Below are 12,638 nucleotides of genomic sequence, written 5' to 3' on the forward strand. Positions count from 1 at the left end.
TCCACTTTTTCTCCTGCCCCCAATCACTCCCAGCATCAGAGTCTTTTTCCAATGAGTCAACTCTTTGCATGAGATGGCCAAAGTACTGGAGTTTCAGCTTTAGCATCATTCCTTCCAAAGAACACCCAGGGCTGATCTTTAGAATGGACTGGTTGGATCTCCTTGAAGTCCAAGGGACTTTCAAGAGTCTTCTCCAACACCACAGTTCAAAAGCATCAATTCTTCGGCGCTCAGCCTTCTTCACAGTCCAACTCTCACGTCCATATGTGACCACTGGAAAAACCATAGCCTTGACTAAACAGACCTTTGTTGGCAAAGTAATGTCTCTGCTTTTCAATATGCTACCTAGGTTGGTCATAACTTTTCTTCCAAGGAGTAAGCATCTTTTAATTTCATGGCTGCAGTCACCATCTGCAGTGATTTTGGAGCACAAAAAGATAAAGTCTGACACTGTTTCCACTGTTTCCCCATCTATTTCCCATGAAGTGATGGGCAGATGCCATGATCTTAGTTTTCTGAATGTTGAGCTTTAAGCCAACTTTTTCACTCTCCTCTTTCAGTTTCATCAAGAGGCTTTTTAGTTCCTCTTCACTTTCTGCCATAAGGGTGGTGTCATCTGCATATCTGAGGTTACTGATATTTCTCCCAGCAATCTTGATTCCAGCTTGTGCTTCTTCCAGCCCAGTGTTTGAGCTATGGCATGTGTTAATTCAAATTTGGGGATGAAATTTCACTAATGATTGCTTGAAATTCCAGCTGGTAGCAATCCTGGTACTATTTGTATTTCAGGAAAAGGAAATTTTGAAATTACATCTTGCACTACATGGTTGTGTTGGGACACAAAACTGGATGTAACAATCATCGCAGGTTAATGATTCTAAAATTTGGCACAAATTAATAAGTTTCAAGCCTGTGCTTGACTATAAGAAATCACTATTTTACAATCTCTTCTAATGATTCCTCAAGGAATCCGTGAAGAACATTTATATATTTTGCAAATGCATTCTGGGTGTTACTTATTACCTCAACTCACTGTCCAGTAGGCTCTAGATCACTGCCCTATTTGTTTTGTGAATCATTTTTTGCTAATTATAAACTTTAGGCAGCTTCTGCTTCTTTGGTTCTACTTTGCACCTTGTAAGGTATGAGACCCTTCTATATTTTCTCCCACATGATTGTTAATAATGAGATTTACCATTTAGCAATATTTACCTAAAGAGTTGGGCAAATTAAAGATAACTGAAACAGCAAACTTTAAATCAGTATAATTAGTCCAGTCCAAGTTTTGTCATAGAGTTTTTCTCTAGATTATCTTTCTCCATCTTTTAGCCAGTTTCTGTGCTGCAGGGGCCGACCTATAAACATTTTGCTTCAAGGGGATGGGATTGCAGTTTCCTCTTCTTTCTAGAGTTCAAGTTCTAACCTTTGGGAAGTGGTGGCAGTGGAAGGAGATAGGAGGTTTAGAAGATTATTTTCATAAAAGACAAAATATACACTGGAAAGCAATTCTACCAATAATGCTAAATTTCATTGTTTGGCTTTTCATTGTCATAAAACATTCCTTCTCAGAATAGAACTCTGTTTTATAATTGTATAACAAAATGTATGTGTGTGCATGCTCAGTTGCTTCAATCATGTCCGACTTTTTGTGACCCTATGGACTGTAGCCTGACAGCTCTTCTCCATGGGATTTATACAAGCAAGAGTACTAGGGTGGGTTGCCATGCCCTCTTCCAGGGGATCTTCCTGACCCAGGGATCAAATACATATCTCGTGCATTGCAGGTGGATTCTTCTTCTGAGCCACTGAGAAGCCTATATAATAAAATAATTTTATGCAAATAAAAGGCAAATTGTACTCATAAAGGTATTGAAAATGTTAGACAAAATTAATTAAACAATATTTCTCTCCCTTTCTAACCATCAAGACTTCACAAAAACAGCTGTGGTCTAGGATCATTGTTCTCACTCTATCACTTACTGGAAGATTATTTAACATAGTTTGTTTCCATACTATCAATTGAGAATTTAGATGAAGTTGTCTTTCTAAACTTTGATAATAAGTGCTACCTTGTAAACTTTCAATATTTTCCTATAATTCTATGGACAAGCTGACTTTGGAGAGAGTCATATTTAAACAGTTTACTAATTTGTTTTCCCTTTTGTAAAGTGGAAATGATAATACCTGCTCTTTCAGATTAATTGGTTGGCTGGTTCATCCCAGTAGCCTTTAAACCCATGTATGTGGTGGTGTTGGAGTCTTCGAGTTTGACTGAGTACTTGATCTGATCAGTGTGACAACTGTTGCTTTAAAAGCTCTTAACATGTATTTCTTTCCTGCATCCCACGTCTACACACAAACACAGACACTGACACAACCACCACCACTAACATCTTGTAAGAAACTGGCTGATTCAGAATATCCAAAAAGTCTTCCTTTACACTATAATTGAGCCTATATTTCGCTTAAAGATGTTTATAGCCACATGAGTGATAACATTAAGATGAGGCCATATCTGTTTAAAAAGAGAAAACAAAAGTCACAGAAATAACATAGAACTTAAAATTAGACCTGAAAGCATGACTAGCTATATTTAGCCAATGAAGTTTAGTAAAATAATAGTAGGTTTTTGCTGAAATGTATTATTTACAAATCTCTAATATTCTTCTAGATTTTGTTTACAAACCTGAGAAAAATAACAGAGGTGAATGTTCACAAATAGAAAATTTACATACACTTACATAGCAGATGTGGTACATAAATATACAAAGTACAATAAATAAAACTCACTGAAAAAGAGTGTATCTGATGGACTGTGTATGAAGTAGTAATATAATTCACATTGGTAATGATTCTGTTTACAGTTCTCTAATAGCTACATTGATTGCATTTGGAATAATGAATTGCTTATGTTAATAGTAATTGGAATTTGCTTATTTAAACACCTATCATTGCTAATTTCAGTTACCCAATAATGAGAAGTTAAGATTAAACAATTAAATGGATTTTATCAAGCTTTCTTTAGGGGAAAACACACATTTATTCTGATATGAAAACTATTTTAATGCCAGATTTATTTTAAATTAACAGGTTTATTTTAAATTAAAAGCCAAAGCTGTAATTATGGGGAAAAATGCTTTTTAAACAGATGTGTCTAGTTTTAGTAGGGATCCAGTATAATAGGGAATATTTTATGCATTTTTTTCTCCCAGTACTTTATATTTTTCTCAAGTGGTTTTTAAATTGTTTTTATAAGCAATTTATCACAATAATCATAAAGGAGCCTAAAAATGTTTCTAATTTCACAGATGAATGTATATGATTATTAATGATTAAAGTAAAAATCATTGAACGCACACACAAAAGTAGTTTGTGCTCCTATACGTATTTCACTTTTTCTATAGATGGATTAGCCAAGTATCTGCTATAAGGAAGGTAACTTCGGAATACATTTATAGTGATTGAATATTTGAAATAATGAATTAAGCTCCAGCCTGCTACTTAGTTGAACTCTAGTGTTCTGGCCTTTTAGTGACTAGAGAATTCCCCCTTTATCTGCAGGTTCATGTTCCACTGTTTTCTGAGTTTTATGATGTAGTCTCATGCCCTACCTCCTGCTTCAATCCTGCCTGGAACCCCCAACCATTGGCAAGTCTGCTCTTTGTCCATCCATGGACATCATCAAGGCTCTGTGACCAAGGATCAACTGGAGCAAATGATTCTCCCCTTGATTCTCCTCTCCTCTTATCATCAGCTCAGTAGTAGGTTAATGCTAAGTAACAATGCCACGCCATTCACTTAACTTGGAATTATCACACAGGTGTTTGTCATCTCACATCATCTTAACAAAAAGGGTTAATATAATACAGTAAGGTATTTTGAGAGAGAGACCACAATCACATAACCTGTATTATAGTATTTTGTTATAATTGTCCTATTTGGTTATTCATTGCTATTAATCTCTTCAGTCAGTCAGTCAGTTTAGTCGATCAGTAGGGTCCAACTCTTTGCGACTCCATGAATTGCAGCATGCCAGGCCTCCCTGTCCATCACCAACTCCCATAGTTCACTCAGACTCACGTCCATTGAGTCAGTGATGCCATCCAGCCATCTTATCCTCTGTCAGCCCCTTCTCCTCCTGCCCCCAATCCCTCCCATAATCAGACTCTTTTCCAGTGAGTCAACTCTTCACATGAGGTGGCCAAAGTACTGGAGTTTCAGCTTTAGCATCATCATTCCTTCCAAAGAACACCCAGGGCTGATCTCCTTCAGAATGGAGTGGTTGGATCTCCTTGCAGTCCAAGGGACTCTCAAGAATCTTCTCCAACACCACAGTTCAAAAGCATCAATTCTTCGGAGCTCAGCCTTCTTCACAGTCCAACTCTCACAGCCATACATGTCACTGGAAAAACCATAGCCTTGACTAGATGGACCTTTGTTGGCAAAGTAATGTCTCTGCTTTTGAATATGCTATCTAGGTTGGTCATAACTTTCCTTCGAAGGAGTAAGCACCTTTTAATTTCATGGCTGCAGTCACCATCTGCAGTGATTTGGGAGCCCCAAAAAATAAAGTCTGACACTGTTTTCACTGTTTCCCTATCTATTTGCCATGAAGTGATGGAACCAGATGCCATGATCTTCTTTTTCTGAATGTTGAGCTTTAAGCCAACATTTTCACTCTCCTCTTTCACTTTCATCAAGAGGCTTTTTAGTTCCTCTTCACTTTCTGCCATAAGGGTGGTGTCATCTGCATATCTGAGGTTATTAATATTTCTCCTGGAAATCTTGATTCCAGCTTGTGTTTCTTCCAGTGCAGGGTTTCTCATGATGTACTCTGCATATAAGTTAAATAAACAGGGTGACAATATACATCCTTGACGTACTCCTTTTCCTATTTGGAACCAGTCTGTTGTTCCATGTCCAGTTCTAACTGATGCTTCCTGACCTGCATACAAACTTCTCAAGAGGCAGGTCAGGTGGTCTGGTATTCCCATCTCTTTCAGAATTTTCCACAGTTTATTGTGATCCACACAGTCAAAGGCTTTGGCATAGTTAATAAAGCAGAAATAGATGTTTTTCTGAAACTCTCTTGCTTTTTACATGACCCAGTGAATGTTGGCAATTTGATCTCTTGTTCTTCTGCCTTTTCTAAAACCAGTGTGAACGTCAGGAAGTTCATGGTTCACATATTGCTGAAGCCTGGCTTGGAGAATTTACAGCATTACTTTACTAGCGTGTGAGATGAGTGCAATTGTGTGGTAGTTTGAGTATTCTTTGACATTGCTTTTCTTAGGGATGGATTGAAAACTGACCTTTTCCAGTCCTGTGGCCACTGCTGAGTTTTCCATATTTGCTGGCATATTGAGTGTAGCACTTTCACAGCATCATCTTTCAGGATTTGGAATAGCTCAACTGGAATTCCATCACCTACACTAGCTTTGTTCGTAGTGATCCTTTCTAAGGCCCACTTGACTTCACATTCCAGGATGTCTGGCTCTAGGTCAGTGATCACACCTTCGTGATTATCTGGGTTGTGAAGATCTTTTTTGTACAGTTCTTCTGTGTATTCTTGCCATCTCTTCTTAATATCTTCTGCTTGTGTTAGATCCATACCATTTCTGTCCTTTATTGAGCCCATCTTTGCATGAAATGTTCCTTTAGTATCTCTGATTTTCTTGAAGAGATCCCTAGTCTTTCCCATTCTGTTGTTTTCCTCTATTTCTTTGCATTAATCACTGAAGAAGGCTTCTTATCTCTTCTTGCTATTCTTTGGAACTCTGCATTCAGATGTTTATATCTTTCCTTTCTCCTTTGCTTTTCACTTCTCTTCTTTTCACAGCCATTTGTAAGTCTTCCCCAGACAGCCATTTTGCTTTTTTGCATTTCTTTTCTATGGGAATGGTCTTGATCCCTGTCTCCTGTGCAATGTCATGAACCTCATTCCATAGTTCATCAGGCACTCTATCTATCAGATCTAGTCCCGTAAATCTATTTCTCACTTCCACTGTATAATCATCAGGGATTTGATTTAGGTCACACCTGAATGGTCTAGTGGTTTTCCCTACTTTCTTCAATTTCAGTCTGAATTTGGTAATAAGGAGTTCATGGTCTGAGCCACAGTCAGCTCCTGGTCTTATTTTTGCTTACTGTATAGAGCTTCTCCATCTTTGGCTGCAAAGAATATAATCAATCTGATTTCGGTGTTGACCATCTGGTGATGTCCATGTGTAGAGTCTTCTCTTGCATTGTTGGAAGAGGGTGTTTGTTATGACCAGTGCATTTCTTTGCAAAACTCTTATCAGTCTTTGCCCTACTTCATTCCATATTCTAAGGCCAAATTTGCCTGTTACTCCAGGTGTTTCTTGACTTCCTACTTTTGCATTCCAATCCCCTATAATGAAAAGGACATCTTTTTTAGGTGTTAGTTCTAAAGATCTTGTACGTCTTCATAGAACTGTTCAACTTCAGCTTCTTCAGCATTACTGGTTGGGGCATAAACTTGGATTACTATGATATTGAATGGTTTGCCTTGGAAACGAACTGGTTCTAAATACAATATACAGATATGTGAAACTGTTTTGTGTGTTTAGAATATTGTTCTAGTCCTCTATTTCTTCATCTATAATATGTAAACAAAATACTTGTCTTGCAGAGTTGTTAGAATTAAATAGAATTAATAATACAATGTATTGTACCTAGAATGCACTCATTAAATTGTATTACTAGTTTCAGACTAAAATCTATTTATGGAAATGAATATATTTAGTCAACATTTTAAATTACTCAATACATAAGATTCCATAGAACTTAATAGCATCCTAATCATTTTGTGTATATTGTAACATTTTCAAATGCATACACGCTTTTTTTGTGATTTATTTTCTTCTCTATGTCTATGCTGTAGATTTATCTGCTTCTAACTATTCTTCACTTTGCCACTCTTATTTTTTAACCCATAAGTTGTTTCAGATCAGATCAGATCAGTAGCTCAGTCATGTCCAACTCTTTGCGACCCCATGAATCACAGCACGCCAGGCCTCCCTATACATCACCAACTCCCATAGTTCACTCAGACTCACCTCCATTGAGTCAGTGATGCCATCCAGCCATCTCATCCTCTGTCATCCTATTCTCCTCCTGCCCTTAATCCCTCCCACCATCAGAGTCTTTTCCAATGAGTCAACTCTTCGCATGAGGTGGCCAAAGTACTGGAGTTTCAGCTTTAGCATCATTCCTTTCAAAGAAATCCCAGGGCTGATCTCCTTCAGAATGGACTGCTTGGATCTCCTTGCAGTCCAAGGGACTCTCAAGAGTCTTCTCCAACACCACAGTTCAAAAGCATCAATTCTTTGGTGCTCAGCCTTCTTCACAGTCCAACTCTCACATCCATACATGACCTCAGGAAAAACCATAGCCTTGACTAAATGGACCTTTGTTGGCAAAGTAATGTCTCTGCTTTTGAATATGCTATCTAGGTTGGTCAAAACTTTCCTTCCAAGGAGTAAGCGCCTTTTAATTTCACGGCTGCAGTCACCATCTGTAGTGATATTGGAGCCCAGAAAAATAAAGTCTGACACAGTTTCCACTGTTTCCCCATCTATTTCCCATGAAGTGATGGGACTGGATGCCATGATCTTTGTTTTCTGAATGTTGAGCTTTAAGCCAACATTTTCACTCTCCACTTTCACTTTCATCAAGAGGCTTTTGAGTTCCTCTTCACTTTCTACCGTAACGGTGGTGTCATCTGCATATCTGAGGTTATTGATATTTCTCCCGGCAATCTTGACTCTAGCTTGTTTTTCTTCCAGTCCAGCATTTCTCATGATGTACTCTGCATATAAGTTAAATAAACAGGGTGACAATATACAGCCTTGACGTATTCCTTTTCCTATTTGGAACCAGTCTGTTGTTCCATGTCCAGTTCTAACTGGTGCTTCCTGACCTGCATACAAACTTCTCAAGAGACAGATCAGGTGGTCTGGTATTCCCATCTCTTTCAGCATTTTGCACAGTTTATTGTGACCCACACAGTCAAAGGCTTTGGCATAGTTAATAAAGCAGAAATAGACATTTTTCTGGAACTCTCTTGCTTTTTCTATGATCCAGTGGATGTTGGCAATTTGATCTCTGGTTCCTCTGCCTTTTCTAAAACCAGCTTGAACATCAGGAAGTTCACAGTTCACATATTGCTGAAGCTTGGCTTGGAGAATTTTGAGCATTACTTTACTAGCGTGTGAGATGAGTGCAATTGTGAGGTAGTTTGAGCATTCTTTGGCATTGCTTTTCTTTGGGATTGGAATGAAAACTGAACTTTTCCAGTCCTGTAGCCACTGCTGAGTTTTCCACATTTGCTGGCATATTGAGTGCAGCACTTTCACAGCATCATCTTTCAGGATTTGGAATAGCTCAACTGGAATTCCATCACCTACACTAGCTTTATTCATAGTGATGCTTTCTAAGCCCCACTTGACTTCACATTCCAGGATGTCTGGCTCTAGGTCAGTGATCACACCATCGTGATTATCTCGGTCGTGAAGATCTTTTTTGTACAGTTCTTCTGTGTATTCTTGCCATCTCTTCTTAATATCTTCTGCTTGTGTTAGATCCATACCATTTCTGTCCTTTATCAAGCCCATCTTTGCATGAAATGTTCCTTTGGTATCTCTGATTTTCTTGAAGAGATCCCTAGTCTTTCCCATTCTCTTGTTTTCCTCTATTTCTTTGCATTGATCGCTGAAGAAGGCTTTCTTATCTCTTCTTTCTACTCTTTGGAACTCTGCATTTAGATGTTTATATCTTTCCTTTTCTTCTTTGCTTTTCACTTCTCTTCTTTTCAAAGCTATTTGTAAGGCCTCCCCAGACAGCCATTTTGTTTTTTTGCATTTCTTTTCCATGGGGATGGTCTTGATCCCTGTATTTTGTACAATGTCATGAACCTCAGTCCATAGTTCAGCAGGCACTGATTATTTTTGCCTAAATCTAGTTTTGTTAACTCAGTATATGTACAATACTTTGCTTGTTATTTTTGAAAAAATGCTTTAGCCAAATATAAAGGCTAATTTTAATAAATATTAATGTACTATCTGAGGGAAACATTATAGATACATATTATGCAAAATAGAATTTGATATGTATAAAAATGGTTACATAAATTCTATAGAATTTCAGCAAAGCTGTATATATTTATTGGCTTTAGGAAATTTGATCAGGTGAAGGTACAGTTTTCAAATATGGGTAAAATTCTCACTGTAAAAAAACAAATGTTAATTATGTGACAGAAAGGAGGTGTTAGCTAATGCCATGTTAGTTACAACTTTTTATTATAAGTGTATCACATCAACACACAGTGCAGCTTAAACTTACACTATGCTATACATCGATTATATCACAATAAAGTGGGAAAAACATGGACAGAATTTCAGAAACTAGCCAACAGCATTTTGCAAAACTAGTATTTCCTAATCTATATTTAAAAATCTCTCCCCAGGTACTTTTGATGATTAGCCTAGTTTGGAAATCACAGCTTGCCAAATTCATGACTTTCTGTCCTTGGTCAGAGTCAATCCAAGATATAGAAGAACTATGGTGAGAAATAGAGACAGGTCTTATAAAAGATGAGAAGGAAAGGAAAGAAATGAGGGTACACATTGCTCAAGAATGGATAATTTTTCTAGTAATAGTTTATCAAGTTCAGTTTGTTTATGTACACTTATTCCTGACAGACCTATTTAAATTGTAAATTCCAGATTTGGCATTTACTAGCTATGTGACTTAGAGCAAACTAATCAGAAATTCTAAAAGTCTCTCTTACCGTGTCTTAAAATGGGGTTAATAATGCCTATTTCATAGGATTTTAGTGTATTTAAGTGAAATAATGCTGTATAACCTATGGATTATTTTATAGAACATGTGGAGCTACACTCCTAGAGTCATTTTATGCTTTGTTCCATTACCTGTCCAAACATGTTCCATGGGCTAATTTTTCTCCACAGATTAGATGAAAGTGAAGCCTCAAGACTATTCTCAACTTGACAGTGTCTTCTAGAGATAAAAGTAATGGCTTAAACAGTAGAAAGGTCTTCCAACATGGCTCAGCAGTGAAGATGCATTTTCAGATCCAGGGTTGGGAAGATCCCTTGGGGGTCAGTCAGTCAGTCAGTTCAGGTGCTCAGTTGTGTCTGACTCTTTGTGACCCCATGAACCAGGCCTCCCTATCCATCACCAACCCTTGAGTCTACCCAAACCCATGTCCATTGAGTTGGTGATGCCATCCAGCCATCTCATCCTCAGTCCTCCCCTTCTCCTCCTGCCTTCAATCTTTCCCAGCATCAGAGTCTTTTTCAAATGAGTCAGCTCTTCACATCAGGTAGCCAAAGTATTGGAGTTTCAAACATCAGTCCTTCCAATGAACATCCAGGACTGATATCCTTTAGGGTGGACTGGATGGATCTCCTTGCAGTCCAAGGACTGTCAAGAGTCTTCTCCAACACCACACTTAAAAAGCCAATACAATATTGTAAAGTAAAATAATAATAATAAAATATATATATATATATATGAAAAAAAAAAGCATCAATTCTTAGGTGCTCAGCTTTCTTTATACTCCAACTCTCACATCCATACATGACCACTGGAAAAACCATAGCTATTGACTAGACGGACCTTTATTGATAAAGTAATGTCTCTGCTTTTCAATATGCTATCTAGGTTGGTCATAACTTTCCTTCCAAGGAGTAAGCATGTTTTAATTTCATGGCTGCAATCACCATCTGCAGTGATTTTGGAGCCCAGAAAAATAAAGTCAGCCACTGTTTGCAATGTTTCCCTATTTGGTTTGAGAGTCCCTTGGACTGCAAGGAGATCCAACCAGTCCATTCTAAAGGAGATCAGCCCTGGGTGTTCTTTGGAAGGAATGATGCTAAAGCTGAAACTCCAGTACTTTGGCCACTTCATGCAAAGAGTTGACTCATTGGAAAAGGTTCTGATGCTGGGAAGGATTGGAGGGAGGAGGAAAAGGGGATGACAGAGGATGAGATGGATGGATGGCATCACCGACCCAATGGACGTGAGTTTGCGTGAACTCCGGGAGTTGGTGATGGACAGGGGGGCCTGGCATGCTGCAGTTCATGGGGTCGCAAGCAGTCGGACATGACTGAGCGACTGAAGTGAACTGAACTGAACTGATGGGACCAGATGCCATGATCTTAGTTTTCTGAATGTTGAGCTTTAAGCCAACTTTTTCACTCTCTTTCACTTTCATCAAGACGCTCTTTAGTTCTTTTTCACTTATCTGCAATAAGGGTGGTGTCATCTGCATATCTGAGGTTATTGATATTTCTCCTGGAAATCTTGATTCCAGCTTATGCTTCTTCCAGCCCAGCATTTCTCATGAGGTACTCTGAATATAAGTTAAACAAGCAGGGTGACAATATACAGCCTTGACGTAGTCCTTTTCCTATTTGTAACCAGTCAGTTGTTCCATGTCCAGTTTTAACTGCAGCGGCAGCACGGTGCAGGAGCGGCCGAGAATAGCTACCCCACGTCCAAGGTCAGGAGCTGCGGCTGCGAGGAGATACCCCACATCCCCTGGGGGAGAGCATGGCAACCCACTGCAGTATTCTTGCTAAATTAGTCCCATGGACAGAGGAGCCTGGTGGGCTACAGACCATAAAAATGCAAAGAGTCAGACACAACTAAAGTGACTGAGCACACAAACATTAGAAATGTATTGCCTCACAGTTCTGGATTCTAGAAGTCTCAGATGAGGGGATTGGCACTGTTGGTTCATTCTGAGGGAATAATGGCTTTCACGACATCTACTGGCTTGTAGACGGCCCCCTTCTCTCTGTCTTCACAAGCCTTCCCCTTTTTAAATAGATGCCAATCATATTGGATCAGGACCCACCTTAATGAGCTTACTTTGACTTTCTCTGTAAAGACCCTAACTCTAAATAATGTCACATATAAGGTACTGAGGTTTAAGACTTCAACATATGAGTTTGAAAAGGGACATAATTCAACCCATTAGTGTTTACCTTCCAGTGTCTCCCAGCTCCTTTTCTAGTCTTTCTTCTCCAAGAGTAACTGCAGTCCTAAATTTAGTAATTGCTATGCCTTCTCTTTTCTTATAATTTTGCCAAATATTTAAGTACAGCAGAAAATATTGCTTATCTTGGAAAATAATTTACTCTTTATATACGAACCATTATGTAACTAATTCTTGTATGGCTTTTTATGCCAATATTTTGTTTCCTGAGATTTGACTGTGTTAATGTGGAAGCTATGATTTGTTCATTTTACTTGTAGGTAACCACACCACACATTATTTATCTATTTTTATATTTAATAGTTATTTTCATTGAATTCAGTCTTATTATAATTATATTGCAATAAAACTCCCAAATACAAAACCATTATTTTTATATTTTCTGATGTACAGGGACAAGAAATATTTCAGAATATGTATTCAAAAGTGGATTTGTAGAATCAGAAGTTATATATGGGTCAATATTTGATCAGAGTAGCAGAATTACTATGTCCTATGTAATAATAAATTTGCTATAAATATTAATCTTATAAAATTATGGGACATATTGAAGAGGTAAAGATCTGAATAGGATCAAAAAAAACAACCATTC

The sequence above is a fragment of the Bos mutus genome, chromosome 15 (assembly GCF_027580195.1).
Source record: "Bos mutus isolate GX-2022 chromosome 15, NWIPB_WYAK_1.1, whole genome shotgun sequence".
NCBI lineage: Eukaryota > Metazoa > Chordata > Mammalia > Artiodactyla > Bovidae > Bos > Bos mutus.